General features: G+C 42.6%; 1 pseudogene; it reads left to right on the top strand.

Annotated features, from left to right (window-relative positions):
• The window catches only part of LOC126994620 (uncharacterized), a 56,280-nt pseudogene that overhangs the window by 15,971 nt on the left and 25,309 nt on the right, over positions 1 to 15,000 (top strand).

The following is a 15,000-nucleotide window of genomic DNA, read 5'->3' as shown; positions in this document are numbered from 1 at the left end:
TCCTTACATTCCTTCTTCCTTCCCTTCCTAACCTTCCTTCCCTTTCCTTCCATTTCCTTACATTCCTTCCCTAACCTTCCCTTTCCTTCCCTTCCCTTACCTTCCCTTCCCTAACTTTCCCTTCCATTTCCTTACATTCCCTTCCCTAACCTTCCCTTCCCTAACCTTCCCTTCCCTTTCCTTCTTTCCCTACCTTCCCTTCCATTTCCTTCCCTTCCCTAACCTTCCCTTCCCTAACCTTCCTTCCTTTCCTTCCTTCCCTAACTTTCCTTCCATTTCCTTACATTCCTTCCCTAACCTTCCTTCCCTATTTCCTTTCCTTCCTTCCTTCCTCCTTTCTTCCTTCCCTTTCCCTTCCCTTCCTTCCTAACCTTCCTTCCTTCCCTTCCTTTCCTTCCTTCCCTTCCTTCCTAACCTTCTTCCTTCCTTTCCTTCCTTCCTTTCCTTCCTTCCTAACTTTTCCCTTCCATTTCCTTACATTCCTTTTCCTTCCCTTCTTCCTTCCTTTCCTTTCCTTCCTTTCCTTCTCCCTTCCCTTCCTTCCCTAACCTTCCTTTCCTTCCCTTCTAACTTTCCTTCCTTTCCTTCCTTCCTAACCTTCCTTCCCTAACCTTCCTTTCCTTCCCTTCCCTAACTTTCCCTACCATTTCCTTACATTTCCTTCCCTAACCTTCCCTTCCCTAACCTTCCTTCCTTTCCTTCCTTCCTTCCTTCCCTTCCCTAACTTTCCTTCCATTTCCTTACATTCCTTCCCTAACCTTCCTTCCTAACCTTCCTTCCCTTCCTTCCCTTCCATTTCCTTCCTAACCTTCCCTTCCATTCCTTCCTAACCTTCCCTTTCCTTCCTTCCTTCCTTTCCTTCCTTCCCTAACTTTCCTTCATTTCCTTCCTTCCCTAACCTTCCTTCCCTAACCTTCCTTCCTTCCCTTTCCTTCCTTCCCTAACTTTCCTTCCATTCCTTCCCTAACCTTCCCTTCCCTAACCTTCCTTCCTTCCTTCCTTCCTTCCTTCCCTTCCTTTCCTTCCCTTCCTTCCCTTCCCTAACCTTCCCTTCCCTAACCTTCCCTTCCCTTTCCTTCCCTAACCTTCCCTTCCCTTTCCTTCCCTTCCCTAACCTTCCCTTCCCTAACCTTCCCTTCCCTAACCTTCCCTTCCCTAACCTTCCCTTCCCTTTCCTTCCCTTCCCTAACCTTCCCTTCCCTAACCTTCCCTTCCCTAACCTTCCCTTCCCTTTCCTTCCCTTCCCTAACCTTCCCTTCCCTAACCTTCCCTTCCCTTTCCTTCCCTTCCCTAACTTTCCCTTCCATTTCCTTCCCTTCCCTAACCTTCCCTTACCTTCCCTTCCCTAACCTTCCCTTCCATTTCCTTCTTTCTTCCCTAACCTTCCTTCTTTCCTTCCTTTCCTTCCTTCCCTAACTTTCCTTCCATTCCCTTGTTCCTTCTTCCTTCTTTCCTTTCCTTCCTTTTCCTTCTTTCCTTCCATTTCTTACATTCCTTCCCTAACCTTCCTTCCCCTTGCCTTCCTCTCCCTTTTTCCCTTCCTTTCCTTCCATTCCTTCCCTTCCCTAACTTTCCTTCCATTTCCCTTCCCTAACTTTCTTCCTTCCTTTCCTTCCCTAACCTTCCCTTTCCTTCCTTCCTTTCTTCCTTCCTTTCCTTCCCTTCCCTAACTTTCCCTTCCATTTCCTTACATTCCTTCCCTAACCTTCCTTCTAACCTTCCTTCCTTTCCTTCCTTCCCTAACTTTTCCTTCCATTTCACATCTTACCTTCCTAACCTTTTCTTCCTAACCTTCCTTCCTTTCCTTCCTTCCCTAACTTTCCTTCCATTTCCTTACATTCCTTCCCTAACCTTCCTTCCCTAACCTTCCTTCCCTAACCTTCCTTCCTTCCTTCCCTTTCCTTCCCTTCCCTAACTTTTCCTTCCATTTCCTTACATTCCTTCCCTAACCTTCCCTTCCCTAACCTTCCTTTCCTTTCCTTCCTAACTTTCCTTCCATTTCCTTACATTCCCTTCCTAACCTTCCTTCCCTAACCTTCCTTCCCTTCCTTCCTTAACTTTCCTTCCATTTCCTTACATTCTCTTCCCCTAACCTTTCCTTCCTTCCCTTCTTTCCTTCCATTTCCTTACATTCCTTCCTAACCTTCCTTCCTAACCTTCCCTTCCCTTTCCTTCCCTTCTTTTTCCTTCCATTTCCTTACATTCCTTCCCTAACCTTCTTCTTCCCTAACTTCTTCCTTCCCTTTCCTTCCCTTCTTTCCTTCCATTTCCTTACATTCCCTTCCCCTAACCTTCCCTTCCTTTTCCTTCCCTTCCAATTTTCCTTCCATTTCCTTACATTCCCTTCCCTAACCTTCCCTTCCCTAACCTTCCTTCCCTTCCTTCCCTAACTTTCCCTTCCCTAACCTTCCCTTCCCTAACCTTCCTTCCCTAACCTTCCTTCCTTCCCTTCCTAACCTTCCCTTCTAACCTTCCCTTTCCTTCCTTCCTTTCCCTTCCTTCCCTAACCTTCCCTTCCTAACCTTCCCTTCCTTTCCTTCCTTCCCTAACTTTCCTTCCCTAACCTTCCTTCCCTTCCTTCCCTTCCTAACTTTCCCTTCCATTTCCTTACATTCCTTCCTAACCTTCCCTTCCCTTTCCTTCCCTTTCCTTCCCTTCCCTAACTTTCCCTTCCCTTTCCTTCCCTTCCCTAACCTTCCCTTCCCTAACCTTCCCTTCCCTTTCCTTCCCTTCCCTAACTTTCCCTTCCATTCCCTTCCCTAACCTTCCCTTCCCTTCCCTAACCTTCCCTTCCCTTCCCTTCCCCTCCCTAACTTTCCCTTCCCTTCCCTTCCCTAACTTTCCCTAACCTTCCCTTCCCATCCCTTCCGTTCCTTTCCTTCTCTTCCCATCCCTTCCTCCTTCCCATCCCATCCTTCCCTTCCCTTTCCTTCCCTTCCCTAACTTTCCCTTCCATTCCCTTCCCTAACCTTCCCTTCCCTAACCTTCCCTTCCCTTCCTTTCCCTTACCTTCCTTTCCCTTCCCTTCCCTTCCTTTCCCTTCCCTTCCCTTCCCTTCCTTTCCCTTCCTTTCCTTTCCCTTTCCTTCTAATAAATCTTTCCTCCTTTATCTCCTTTTTCTTTTTCTTCTTTTATTTTATTTATCTATTTATTTTTCATTACTATATATTTTTTTCTTCTTCCTCCTCCTCTTCCCTCTTCTTCTTCTTCTTCTTCTCCTCCTCCATTTTCTCTTTTTCTTCTTCGATTCAATATTATTTTCATATGTAATTTTTTTCCATTTTCCATGACCATATCCTCCTCCTCCTCCTCCTCCTCCTCCACAACACTTTCCCATGGACAGCCTCACAAATTACCCCCATTCCTCAACCGTACACAACTAAGCATCAACCATTCCACCGCCAATCCACCAGGGCCCAGAGAGCAGATCAACCAGGTGACATCCTTCATCAACGGCTCTGTGATCTACGGGTCGAGCAAGGAGGAGAGCGATGAGCTACGAGCGTTCACCGGCGGACTTCTCAGGATGCAGCGGGGCCGGGCAGCACACAGATACTAGCGGAGGATGACAACCAGATCGACTGCAAGGCCACGGGAAGATTTAAGTGAGTGAGGGATTGATTTAATGTTATTACTGTTTACATAGGACAGGTTAGGTTAGGGAAGGAAAGGAAAGGAAAGGAAGGGAAGGGAAGGGATGGGAAGGAAAGGAATGGGAAACATTTGAAACATTTTATACAATTATGTATTTACAATAATTTTGTAGTGCAGGGAGCCCATTTAAAGCTGGGAGCTTTTGGGGCAGTACTGGAAACTTAGGTGCCGGATTTAATCAATAGTGCAATATATATATATATATATATATATATATATATATATATATATATATATATATATATATATATATATATATATATATAACAAAAGTAAAATGATAATAATAATAATAATAATAGTTATAGTAATAATAATAATAATAATAACAATAATTAACATTGTGATAATTACAAAGTAATAGTGTAAATAATAATTAAAGTGATAATATTAACACAATATCATTAGTACAAAAATTGTAATTGATTTATAAAAATAATATGGTAGTACTGTAACTGATAATGTAAGTAGTAATAGTATTAATACAATATTAATAGTATAAGGTAATAATTGATTAAGCTGAGGACACACTCTGACAGATGATACATGGACTTAATAATTATAATTGAGAAGAATATGTTTTTTAAATTGTTTTTAAAGGAGTGTATTGAATGTAGAGCTTTAATATTATTAGGAATATAATTCCAGGTTTTAGGTCCTGAATAAGAAAGTGAGTGTTGAAAAAGTGTTAAATTATGGGCAGGTGTACGTAAATTTTCGTGAGTACGGGTAAAATAAGTATGTTGTGGCTGTAAGGACACGGAGGTTTCACTCAGCAATCACATAGTTAGTGCAGGGACGATAGCTTGTTTTAAGAGTAGACTGGATAGCTACATGGACGAGGACGACAGGTGGCAGTGAGGTGTGGGTGCAGTAAGGTGACGGGGTGCTGGATGAGTGCCTGGGTACCGCCGGTATAATGAGGATCAAGCCTCTACCTGTAACCCCTGTAACTACACCTCACCCACCGTGAGTAGTGGCCGGGGGATTCTGGAGCTGCCCTGTGTAGGGCACCCGACCTCTTGCAGTTTCCCTATGTTCTTATGTTCTTGTGTGTGTGTGTGTGTGTGTGTGTGTATCTGTGTGTCCTGGTAAAACTATTGAATCACACCTGGAGCAGCCTCTTTCCATGTGTGTTTTTGTGTGTGTGTGTGTGTGTGTGTGTATGTGTGTATCCTGGTAAAACTATTGAATCACACCCGGAGCAGCCTCTTTCCATGTGTGTTTTTGTGTGTGTGTGTGTGTGTGTGTGTGTGTGTATGTGTGTATCCTGGTAAAACTATTGAATCACACCCGGAGCAGCCTCTTTCCATGTGTGTTTTTGTGTATGTGTGTGTGTGTGTGTGTGTGTGTGTATGTCCTGGTAAAACTATTGAATCACACCCGGAGCAGCCTCTTTCCATGTGTGTTTTTGTGTTTTTTTTTTTTTTTTTTTGTGTGTGTGTGTGTGTGTGTCCTGGTAAAACTCTTGAATCACACCTGCAGCAGCCACCTTCCATGTGTTTTTTTTTTGTGTGTGTGTTTTGAGGAGATTGTGTTAATATTTTAAGGCTGTGTGTGTGTGTGTGTGTGTGTGTGTGTCTCCTGGTAAAACTCTTGAATCACACCTGCAGCAGCCACCTTCCATGTGTTTTTTTTTTTGTGTGTGTGTTGAGGAGATTGTGTTAATATTTTAAGGCTGTGTGTGTGTGTGTGTGTGTGTGTGTGTGTGTGTGTGTGTCCTGGTAAAACTCTTGAATCACACCTGCAGCAGCCACCTTCCATGTGTGTTTTTTTTTGTGTGTGTGTGTGTTTTGCGGATATTGTGTTAATATTTTAAGGCTGTGTGTGTGTGTGTGTGTGTGTGTGTGTGTGTGTGTGTGTGTGTGTGTGTATTTACCTAGTTGTATTCACCTAGTTGTGACATACAGGAAAAGAGCTACGCTGGCGCTGTCCCGTCTCCATATCCTCTCTTATCCAACTTTTCCTTAAAATCATGAATGTTTCTTGCACAAACCACCTCCTCCTCCAGTCCATTCCACAGCTCAATGCTTCTGTTTGGGAAGCTAAACTTTTTCACATCTCAAGTGTGTGTGTGTGTGTGTGTGTGTGTGTGTGTGTGTGGTGTGGTGGGTAACACACACTGGGGTGTTATGCTATGATAGATTACTATGCTAAATTCAGTGTGGAATGTATTGTTATTATTATTATTATTATTATTATTATTATTATTATTATTAGTAGTAGTAGTAGTAGTAGTAGTAGTAGTATTGCAGGAGTAGCCGTGAATGGCCTCAATGAAAAACGCGAGAAGTCCGAACATGAGACACAGGAGGAGGAGGAGGAGGAGGAGGAGGAGGAGGAGGGCCTGATACAACAAGAATGTGGCTTCACCTACAGGGGATGCATTTGAGATTAAGGTAGGCCTGTGGGGGGGGGGTAGGCCTATGTGTATTTACCTAGTTGTGAAATACAGGAAAAGAGCTGAACTAGGCTTGTGCTGTCCTGCCTCTATAACGCTTAGTAGGCCTATGTGTGTGTGTGTGTGTGTGTGTGTGTAAGGTTAGATTAGGTTAGGCAAAGTTAGGTTAGGTAAGGTTAGGCAAGGTTAGATTAGGTTAGGGTAGGTTAGATTAGGTTAGGGAAAGTTAGATTAGGTTAGATTAGGTTAGGCAAGTTTAGATTAGGTTAGACAAGGTTAGATTAGGTTAGGCAAAGTTAGATTAGGTGAGGTAAAGTTAGATTAGGTGAGGTAAGGTTAGGTAAGGGTAGATTAGGCTAGGTAAGGTTAGATTAGGTGAGGTTAGATTAGGTTAGGGAAGGAAAACCGAGGTTTAACTGTATATATATTTTATTTTATTTTCTCTTTTTTTGTGTGTTTCTCTCTCTCTCTCTCTCTCTCTCTCTCTCTCTCCGGTCAAGGATGCTGCCCTTCACTTCTTTACGTAAGAGAGAGAGAGAGACTGGAAAGAAATATTAAATGGATTTTTCAGCAACTTCATTTTTTCTTCCTCCTCCTCCTCCTCCTCCTCCTAATCTTCCTCCACCTCCTCCTCTTCTCTCTCCTGATCATCTTACAATCAAGCCTCCTTATCTCCTCCTCTTCCTCCATTTCCTGACCATATTGACATTACCCTTCCTCCTCCTCCTCCTCTTCCTCCTCCTCCTCCTCCTCTTCCTCCTCCTCCTCCTCCTCCTCTTGCTTTTCCTTATCCTTACCCTATTGTTCCTGATCATAGTATTACTCCCATTTCCTCCTCCTCCTCCTCCTCCTCCTTAAAGTAGGGTATTGTGGCCTACTTTTCATGGGTGAGTGGGTGGGCAGGCTCTCTCTCTCTCTCTCTCTCTCTCTCTCTCTCTCTCTCTCTATCTCTCTATGTATCTATGTATCTGTCATATCAGAGAGAGAGAGAGAGAGAGAGAGAGAGAGAGAGAGAGAGAGAGAGAGATGAATGGAGGAGGAAAAACATGAAGGTTTGAAGGGAAAGAAAAAAAAAGAAATGTATAAAAATGAATGAAAAATATTTACTTAACTGTGTGTGTGTGTGTGTGTGTGTGTGTGTGTGTGTGTGTAACATAACCTAACTTAACCTAAATGTGTGTGTGTGTGTGTGTGTGTGTAACATAACCTAACTTAACCTAAATGTGTGTGTGTGTGTGTGTGTGTGTGTGTATTATAACCTAACTTAACCTAAATGTGTGTGTGTGTGTGTGTGTGTGTATATGTGTGTGTTGGTGATAGTCAGGTTCGTTATGTTGACAGGTATTTTTGCTCCAAGGATAAGAACAGGACGAGGGTGTGTTTTCCAGGGGCAGGGGAGGGCCATATATCAGACAGGATTGAGGCGTGTATGGCAAGCGAGGGATCGAACCCCATTGTCTTTCTCAGCTGTGGCGGAAACGACGTTTCTCGTGTGCCAAGCGAGGACCTTCTCAGGCGTTTTAGAGAATTGTTAGGCAGGATACGTGACGCTGGTGGGTCGCCAGTAGTGTGTGGCGTCCTGCCAAGGAGGGGCATTGGCGATGGATGGCTGTCCAGGGCGATAGCAGTGAACGGCAGATTTGCTGAGCACTGCGGACGCAATGGGTGGCTGTTCGTCGACAATTGGGACCTCTTCTTTGGCAACGACGCCCTCTACGCCCGTGACGGGATACACTTGACGTTCAAGGGTGTTGAGGCTCTCTCAGACTCCCTTGAGCGAGCACTTGGTACCCTGAGGGATTTTTTAGTATAGGCGAGGGGGGGAGGGAGGACATCTAGCTCATAATATAACCAGGCAGCTTAGAAGTAATTCTAGAGGAGTAACAGAGGACGGGCTAAGAATCTTCTATACTAACAGCAGGAGCCTCAGAAACAAGATAGACTTACTAAGGGGTGAAGCTTGTTCAGAAAATTTTGACATAATAGCGATCACTGAGACATGGATAGACACTGCTAATAGAAATTTTAGATCAGAATTTGAAATAACGGGTTATCAGATGTTTCACAAAGACAGAAGGGGCAGAAAGGGAGGTGGAGTTGCGCTATATGTTAAAGACTCACTTACATGTTTAGTTAACAACTCAGTCAAAACTAACATGGATTCAGAATCAGTTTGGGTGGACGTTTACAAAGGGAAAGAAAAACTAACTCTAGGAGTCATATACAGGCCACCCAACCTTAACAGGCAGGACACTAGTATATTACTACAGGAGATTGGCAGGGCGGTATGAGTAGAAATGTCATGTAATGGGGACTTTAATTATAGGAATATAGACTGGGAAGATCTAGTGGGTGACCTGGAAGCCGAGGACTTTCTTGAAGTTATACAAGATAATTTCCTTAAGCAGGTAGTTACTGAGCCTACCAGAGGAGATAACATATTAGTCTTAGTCCTAACCAATAATGGGAACTTGCTACGTGAGTTGGAGGTGGGCGGAGAGTTAGGAAATAGTGATCACAGAACGGTTCGTTTTAGCTTAGACTGGGCGGTAACCTTGAACCAAACCCAGTGTTAGTGCCAGATTTTAGAAGAGCAAACTACGAGGGCTTCAAGACATCTTGAAGGGGTAAACTGAGATAATTTAGGGATTCATGAGGGCCAGAACTGCGGATTGGAGAGCCAGGAGAACCAGGTAGAAATGTCTTACAATAATTTAGTTAGAGTAATAGTAGAGGGGCAAGAACAGCATATACCACAGCGAACACTTAGAAAAGAAAACAATGATCCTAAGTGGATGACTCGTGGACTAAAACACGAGATTGGGTTAAAGAAGGGAATTTATCAGAAAATAAAGAATGGGAAACACATCTCAGGGGCTGCACGTCGAACTATCTAGATTAGTTAAGAAAAACACCAGGATAGCAAAAAAGAACTATGAGATCAAAGTAGCAAATGAGGCGAAAAGTAATCCTAAGGGCTTCCTTCAGATGTATAGAACAAAAACACGGGAGAAAATTGGACCGCTGAAAACAAACACAGGGGAGCTAGTAGAAAATTACGAAAATATGAGCACATTGTTGAACGACTACTTCCTTTCAGTATTCACACAGGGGGATCGAACGACTATACCGGAAAGAGTTCAGGTGTACGAGGGCGGGGATGGCGATAAATTGAGGGATATAATCATTACCAGGCAAGTAGTTCAGGATGAGATAGATAAGCTTAAGAAGAACAAGTCGCCAGGTCCTGACGGGATATTTCCGAGGGTATTAAATGAGTTAGGTGATGTACTCAGTGACCCACTAACCGACATCTTTAAGATGTCGGTAAATACTGGCTATGTGCCGAGCCTATGGAAAGTAGCTAATGTGACGCCGATTTTTAAAAAGGGGGACAGGTCAGTTGCCTCAAACTATCGCCCAATTAGCTTAACATCGGTTATAGGGAAGATGCTGGAGTCCATAATAGCCAGGAACATTCGGGAGCATTTAGAGAAACATAGCTTAATTCACGACTCGCAGCATGGGTTCACAAAAGGTAGGTCATGCCTCACCAATCTCTTGTCCTTCTACAATAAAGTATTTGAGGCGGTTGACAGAGATGAAAATTATGATGTAATCTATCTTGATTTTAGTAAAGCGTTTGACAAAGTTCCTCACCAACGACTGTTGCTTAAATTACAGGCTCATGGTGTAGATGGTAAAGTTTTGAACTGGGTCAAGGCGTGGCTTAGCAATAGGAAGCAAAGAGTGCAAATCAATGGTAAAAAATCTGACTGGGGATGTGTTACGAGTGGGGTCCCACAAGGTTCGGTATTAGGTCCACTTTTGTTTATTATTTATATCAATGACTTAGATGCAGGAATTAGTAGTGATGTTAGTAAATTTGCAGATGATACCAAGATCGGTAGAGTAATTGAGTCGGATCAGGACGCTAGTATTCTCCAAGGTGAACTCAATAGATTATATGACTGGGCGGATAAATGGCAGATGGAGTTCAATGTAGGGAAGTGCAGTATTCTGAGTGTAGGTAGGAACAACCCCTCACATAACTATTGCTTAAATGACATTCTCATAAGTAGGTCTGGGTGCGAGAGGGATTTAGGGGTCTTAGTGAGCTCTGATCTCCGTCCAAGGGCACAATGCATTCAAGCTAGAAATCGAGCTAATAGGGTACTGGGATTTATTTCAAGGAGCGTAAGCAACAGAAGCCCCGAAGTCTTCCTCAAACTATATTTAGCATTAGTTAGACCTCATCTTGACTATGCGGTTCAGTTCTGGTCACCTTACTATAGAATGGATATCAAAATGTTAGAGTCGGTGCAGAGGAGAATGACTAAAATGATTCAGGGGTTGAGAAACTTGCCATACGAGGGAAGACTCAAACAGTTAAACTTGCATTCTCTAGAAAGGCGAAGGGTGTGTGGAGACATGATCGAGGTTTATAAATGGATGAAGGGCTTTAATAAGGGAGACATTCATAAGGTTTTGTTGATAAGAGAACCGGGTAGGACACGAAGTAACGGGTTTAAACTGGATAAATTCAGATTGAACAGGGACATAGGCAAAAATTGGTTTACTAACAGGGTGGTGGATGAGTGGAATAGGCTTAGCAGTCATGTGGTGAGTGCCAATACAATTGTCACATTCAAAAATAGACTAGATAAATTCATGGACAGCGATATTAGGTGGGGTTAGATACACGGGAGCTTAGGGTCAAAGGAGCTGCCTCAGACCCTCACCGCCTCTGTAGACTCATGTTTTATGTTCTTATGTGTGTGTGTGTGTGTGTGTGTGTGTGTGCAACATAATCTAACTTAACCTAAATGTATGTATGTGTGTGTGTGTGTGTGTGTGTGTGTGTGTAACATAACCTAACTTAACCTAGTGTGTGTGTGTGTGTGTGTGTGTGTGTGTGTGTACGTGTAGGGGTGTGGCTGGCTGGCCTGGCTGTTAGGTCAGAAATACACACACACACACACACACACACACACACACACACATACATTCCTGACGATAAATTTAATATCTCAGGTAGTAGAGAGAGAGAGAGAGAGAGAGAGAGAGAGAGAGAGAGAGAGAGAGAGAGAGAGAGAGAGAGAGAGAGAGAGGGTGAGAGTATGTGTGTGTGTGTGTGTGTGTGTGTGTGTGTAGCCTGAGGTGCAGTACTTGCAACACTGTGTTTCAGAATGGAACCACAAGCCTAGTGTTCTAAGTTGCTACATACATACATACATGCCTGTCTCTCTGTATGTGTATGTATGTATGTATGTATATATGTTTTTTTTTTCTATGTGCATTTATGTGTGTGTGTGTGTGTGTGTGTGTGTGTGTGTGTGTGTGTGTGTGTGTGTGTGTGTGTGTGTGTGTGACGGCATCCTGTTATTTTTATTATTATTATCATTATTATTATTATTATTATTATTATTATTATTATTATTATTTATATTTGTAATTATTTCTTGATCTTTCTTCTTCTTTTTGTTGTTATTTTTCTCCTTCTTTTCCTTCTTCTTTTCTCCTTCTCCTCCTTCTTCTTCTAATATATATTCTAATTCCCCTTTCTTTCCTTCTTTATTTAATTATTCAGGTAGCAATTTATACACTTCCTCAAATTATTATTATTATCATTATTATTATTATCATTATCATCATTATTTCCCCTTTTCAGAGTGTGGACGGCAGTATTATGGTTGGCGGCTGTGGCGGCTGGTGTGGCGGCCATGGAGGTGGTGGGGGAGGTGAGAGGGCGGAAAGATCTGTTCAACAAATTCTTTCGGCACTTCTGGATTTCAGCCTGTTGATATCGACCCAATACCTTCTGGTGAGTGTAGTAGTAATAGTAGTAGGAGTAGTAGTAGTAGTAGTAGGGGGAAGGATAGGGATGGTATGGGATGGGATGGGAAGAAAAGAGAAGGGAAGAGAAAGGAAGAGAAGGGAATGGAAGGGAAGGAAAGGAGAGGGAAGAGAAGGAAGGAAGGAAGGAAGGAAGGAAGGGAAGAGAAGAGAAGAGAAGAGAAGGAAGGAAGGAAGGAAGGTTGTAGTAGTAGCAGTAGAGTGAGAGGAAGGAAGGGATGGAGGAAGGAAGGGAGGGAAGGGAAGGGGAGGGAAGGGAAGAGAAGGGAAGGTTGTAGTATCAGTAGCAGTAGAGTGAGAGGGAAGGGAAGGGATGGGAATGGAAGGGAAGGGAAAGGAAGGAAAGGGAGGGAAGGGAAGGGAAGGGAAGGTTGTAGTATCAGTAGCAGTAGAGTGAGAGGGAAGGGAAGGGATGGGAATGGAAGGGAAGGGAAGGAAAGGAAAGGGAGGGAAGGGAAGGAGGGAAGGAAGAAGGAAGGTTGTAGTATCAGTAGTAGAGTGGAGAGGGAAGGGAAGGGATGGGAATGGAAGGGAAGGGAAGGAAAGGAAAGGGAAGAGAAAGAAAGGGAAGGGAAGGTTGTAGTATTAGCAGTAGAGTGAGAGGGAAGGGAAGGGATGGGAATGGAAGGGAAGGGAAGGAAAGGAAAGGGAAGAGAAAGAAAGGGAAGGGAAGGTTGTAGTATTAGTAGCAGTAGAGTGAGAGGAAGGAAGGATGGAATGAAGGGAATGGAAGGAAAGGCAAGGGAAGAGAAAGAAAGGGAAGGGAAGGGAAGGGATGGGATGGGAAGAAAAGGGAAGGGAAGAGTGAGGAAGAGAAGGGAATGGAAGGGAAGAGAAAGGGAAGGAAAGGAAAGGAAGGGAAGGGAAGGGAAGGGAAGGGAAGGTTGTAGTATTAGTAACAGTAGAGTGAGAGGGAAGGGAAGGGATGGAAATGGAAGGGAAGGGAAGAGAAAGAAAGGGAAGGTAAGGAGGATGGGAATGGAACACACAAACACAAAGGAACAACAAGCAATAGACCTGCTTTGTCATACGAGTTGTTTGTGACAAGCTACACTAACTATCTAATCAAAGGTGGAAGATGAAGGACAGCAAAGGCGGCTCCTCCCATCCCTCCAGCCAAAGCTGGCAGGAAAGGAAAAAGAACCATGCAGCATGGAAAAACTGCATGGTATTTATGTAGGAAAGAGGAAAGAACTACCATTACTGCTACCACTAACCGGGCGATAAAAGCGGACAAGGACACCAGTATTCGAAAGAACTTAACGTTATTACGACAATGAGTAGTATCTTAGTTGCTGGTTGGGTTCAAAACACTTGTCTAATCTATTCTTGAAGGCCGTAACTGTTGTACTATCAACGACATCACAAGGTAGAGAGTTCCAAACATTAACAACTCGATTGAAGAAGATTGTGATTTCTTCTTGTTCTATTTGATCGATCAATTGTAATCTTCCGCATTAATATCACTGAAACCTTTGAACATTTTAAACACTTCTATTAGATCGCCTCGCATTCTTCGTTTTGATAGGCTGAATAAATTTACTTCTTTAAGCCTCTGTTCATATGACAAATTTCTCAACCTAGGAATCATCTTTGTTACTCTTCGTTGGACCCGTTCCAACTTTTCTATGTCTTTTCTGTAGTAGGGAGACCAAAACTGTACACAGTACTCTAGACGGGGTCGAACCAACGAATTATACAGTTTTAATATTACTTTTTCCGATTTATTATTAAAGACTCGTCCGATGAAGCCAACCAATTTGTTTGCAGTTTTAACTACCTCTGAACAATGCTGACCGGGCTTTAAATCGCTTGATATAGTGATTCCAAGATCCTTTTCTTTACTTACTGCAGAAAGTTGTTGGCCAATCATTACGTACCGAACGCGATTGTTATTTTTTCCGATGTGCAACACTTTACATTTCTCAACGTTAAATTTCATTTGCCATTGATTGGCCCAACGTGCAAGTCGATCTAGATCTGATTGTAAAGCTTTTCACGAAAGTGTCGCAGTTACTTTACTAGCATTTTTTGTGTCATCAGCAAATTTTGATACTTTGCAAGTGAGCCCATCATCGATATCATTAACATAAATTAAGAAAAGCATGGGGCCAAGCACTGATCCTTGAGGTATGCCGCTTTTGACATCGAGCCAGTTAGATGTAACACCGTTTAGAACTACTCTCTGTTTCCGCTCAGAGAGCCAGTCCACAAGCCAATTGTGAATGTTACCCGAGATACCGTGCGCCAGTAGTTTGCTGAGCAATCGTTGGTGGGGGACCTTATCAAATGCCTTTTGAAAATCCAGATATATGATATCTACTGATCTGCTTTCATCGAACACCTCAAAAATATAGTGAAAAAAATCAAGTAAGTTAGTCAAACACGAACGTTTACTACGGAAGCCATGTTGCGAATTATTTATTATATTATTTTCTTCGAAGAATTTCACCATATTGTCGCGAATGATAGTCTCCATTAACTTACAAACAATAGATGTCAGGCTAATTGGTCGATAGTTTCCTGGATGAGACTTGTCCCCCTTTTTGAAAATTGGTGTGACATTTGCAAGTTTCCAATCCGACGGAACTTTTCCAGCTTTTAAAGATTTATTGAATATGATGGAGAGCGGTTTACAAATTTGATGTTTGATTTCTCTTAAGACCCTAGGGGTAATTTTGTCTGGACCAGGAGCTTTGCTTACTTTAATCTTTTCAAGTGTGCGTAAAATGTCACTTTCTACGATGAGCACGCCATTTAACATCTTTTCGGTCCTTCTAACCTCCAAAGGAATGGAAGGGAAGGGAAGGGAATGGAAGGGCAGCAGCAGTAGTAATAGTAGTAGTAGTAGTAGTAGTAGTAGTAGCAATATACTATCAATTCTAAAACCTAAATCATCCATACTATTTCAATTACAATTATTATAACTATTATCATCATTATTATAACCCTATACAAGCCCTAGAATCATCAACATTACTGCATACCATCTACAACATCATTATTATCATTATTATTATTATTATTATTATTATTATTATTATTATTATTATTATTACTATTATTATTACTATCATTATTATCGTCAG

The sequence above is a fragment of the Eriocheir sinensis genome, unplaced genomic scaffold, assembly GCF_024679095.1.
Source record: "Eriocheir sinensis breed Jianghai 21 unplaced genomic scaffold, ASM2467909v1 Scaffold834, whole genome shotgun sequence".
NCBI lineage: Eukaryota > Metazoa > Arthropoda > Malacostraca > Decapoda > Varunidae > Eriocheir > Eriocheir sinensis.
The sequence above is the reverse complement of the archived record's forward strand: the minus strand, read 5'-3'. Positions and strand labels throughout refer to the sequence as shown.